This window comes from Anopheles aquasalis, chromosome 2, assembly GCF_943734665.1.
Source record: "Anopheles aquasalis chromosome 2, idAnoAquaMG_Q_19, whole genome shotgun sequence".
Taxonomy (NCBI): Eukaryota; Metazoa; Arthropoda; class Insecta; order Diptera; family Culicidae; genus Anopheles; species Anopheles aquasalis.
The window spans coordinates 19,815,001-19,818,319 of NC_064877.1; positions in this window are offsets into that span (position 1 = coordinate 19,815,001).

The window sequence follows — 3,319 nt, forward strand, 5'->3', positions numbered from 1 at the left end:
AGTTTAGGCGTTGGCCAAGAGGCGTAACAAATAACTTTAAAGAGTTGGAACAACGTGTGCCGTACAATCGGGCTTTTGAATTCCAACGAGTAGCTTTAAATGGTCGAATGTTCCCGAGAGATCCAGCGCCTTGCCAAAGAAGCATCAAACGGTATTCATAAGCAGCTGCGATAGAGTGTCGTTGCTAAAATTGGCCTCCAGACGTTGATTGAACGCAACGCGGCGTGTTCGTAAATAAGTGTTTGCCACTCGAATGGGCAGACACGTGGCGTGAAGCAGCAGAACTTAAGAACTTCGTATGCGCGTGTGGACAAGAGGATGGTGCAGGCGTCTTCTGGAAACCGACGCGGAAACGAAGATAACAACAGGGTTGCCTGGCCTGGCACGGATGCCGATGCGCAGCAAGAATGTATTTATAAAATGCTTTTTCTCTCCTTCACGGAGCTGATTTCGATTCGCGTCGATGGTATCGTCTTATCAGCATCGCTCTGAACCAGCGATGAAGCGAGTTGTGCGCTTCCACTTCCTCCACAGGATCCGCTAGGAGTGAGTTTAATTTGAGTGATTTTTGCTGGATTATGAATTCTCCTCTCAGAGCAAGCGGACTGAAGCTGGAGAAAGAGAAGTAGTTGTAAAGTTGCATCCGAGGCCAAGTGCAGGCGGCATCGCAAATCATTTTTGAGTATCCCCGGTAGCCCCTGCCGCTTGTTGACCTTAATCCCGAATGCTTTCGACGGTAAACATCCCTTCAACAATCTTCTGCCTGTAGCCGGAGGTCAGGAAGAAGTACCGATAGCAAAGGATGCCGAACCACCAATCCTGTGCATTGCTTGCATCACAAGCAACGTAAATCGCAAATACAAACAAACCATCATCGTAAATCGATCCCGGGGGCAAAGTCTCGACTCTAGCGTCTCGTCTTTACGATAAGGGGGGAGGAAACAGCTAGTCCCACACTGGGGGCATCGTTTCCGGGGGTCAGGGCCAGGGTTTTGCGTTGCGGAAATGTTCTCAGAAACATACAACCACATCGGAATGGTTTTCGTGAACGAGGGAGCGGATATCATTCCTCGGCACTTATTGTCGGAGGCTTTTTTTTGGGTCAACTACCGTTGCTGCTGCTGTTGATGCGGCAGGGATTCAACGAATAGTTTGGGAGAGTATAAAACGTGGCCTGGAATGGATCACTTAATGCGGCCAGACGCTGGCGGGTTTGAAGGTGAGCACAATCAGAAAAGCAGGCCGTTCGGTTGCCATAGCTTTAGAGGAATTTTCGTTGGTAGAATGGGACGGTTCCGCGGTTTGCTTTCTTGAATGTTGAAGTGAATAAAACGGGATTTGGAGTAAAAAAATATTTACTTTCTCCGTTGGATCGGTTGAAACGGAAGGCCAACACATCTGATTCCACAGAACGGAGTCGGCGGGAATTTGACAGGTTTTTTCTACGGCCTGTCAAAAATGATACTGAGATGTAGAGGATTTAACATGGGCGGTTTTACAAAGGAGACGCTGCAACTAGCTCGAGCAGAATACATGGGTTCATGATGAAGAACTTGCAGCCTCTTTATCTCCGAATTTAAAGCCTCGAGAAGGAATACAAATTTCTGATTAAAGACTGAGAAAATAGATTAGCATTGAATGGATGCGAATTTATGAGAAGTGGATTAATGTTACGAGACTGTCAGACGACGACTCAACCCGTAAACAATAGATAAAGGAATGACTCGGTAATATTTGAACAAAAAAAAAATCAAAATAAAACGAAAGATTTCAACCTAAAACTTTTGATTGACATACTCTCTAGGTTTTAAATAGCGTACGCTATTCATCCTTGCTTTTGATATCTTTTTACTTTCGTATTTAAGGAATACTTTAATTTTAACATTATATTTCAGATGGAGATGAAATGGTTTCTTTTAGCTAATATTGCTTTTAATGTAATCTGTAAGCTTCGTTTCGCACCATTGGTTCATTCTCTAAAGTATACAAGCATTCTTTAAAGTATGCACTACTTACACTGACCTCCCAACATGCTGGAAATTAGTTAGACATTAAAACCTAACGTGTCGCTGCTTTACCGACTTCCATTCATCGTCCGACATCAACCATCGATCGATCTCCATTTATCTGACACTCCACACGCCTGCATTCCGGTGTTCCATCGTATCTAGAAGCATTACGCTTCGATTCGTAATTATGGCTCCGCTTATCGGGACGCTAGCGAGCTGGGATCGTGCACGCAGCGCCGTGTCGATATTGTGCACCTTTCTTGAACTCCTCCCAAAATCCGAATCTGAATGCTCACTGCACACACCTCGTTCGCCTTTCAGTTAACTGTTCGGTCTCGTTTCGACCTTCTTCCTCGCCACGTGGTAATGGTGCATACGCCATCAGTTTGACAGATCACCGAACGCTGATAGGCAATAAATGATAGATCGGAACACGGCCTCACTCACCCCAATGCTTTACGTTTGCTTTGGTTGCACGTCGCACGGTCTATCTCTGTATTTTCAATAAGGACCGTATCAGGACATCACGGTCTGCTCGGTGTGGCTCGAGGAGGCGCACCAAATGTTGATAATTTAGCGTGAGCGCACGCTCACCAGGTTTGCTGATCAAAAGGATGCAATCTGCCAATCGGACTGTGCGGCGGTGGTCCACACGCACCTCGCTGGGCACTGATTTGTGGAGATCAAACGAACCGAGTTCGTACCGAGCGCTCCAAACCCGGTTGGCTGTGTGATGGAGATGGTAACCATCATGTCCTTCACCGCTGTGCAATGGTACGAGGTGAATCTAGAACTCCATGCCTACGAAGCCTACTTTTTCGTGGTGTCGGAACTGCGTATTGAAGTCGAGTGGCGTGTGGTGACTGCGAACATCGATTCGTCGAAATTCGTGGCCGATATCCCAGTCGATGATGGCGGGTGCGTCGTCACCTTTCACGTGCGTTTGTATACGCATCACTAGGCAGCATGGTACCGCCAAATGGCTTTGCAAAGTATGGAAACGATGAGTTTTACTGGATAGACGCGATAAGTTGAACAGTTTATTGGAAAAGCTCGTCGAGAAGGCAGGAGGCAGCAGTTGTATAAAAAAAGGCGAAAGGCAATGGTTACTATGATGAACCCGGTTGCGATGCTAGACTGAAGTGTTCGTTTCGTGCGACACGTTGTGGTACTGCAAACAGCCCGTACCCCTATTGAGCGGCTACAGTCCATGCGTTGCGAGTAAACGGGTATAAAGGAAGATGGTTTTTATTGCCAAATCTCATCCTTTGTTCTAGCAGATTCATTTTTTACAATCTCTACCGACGATG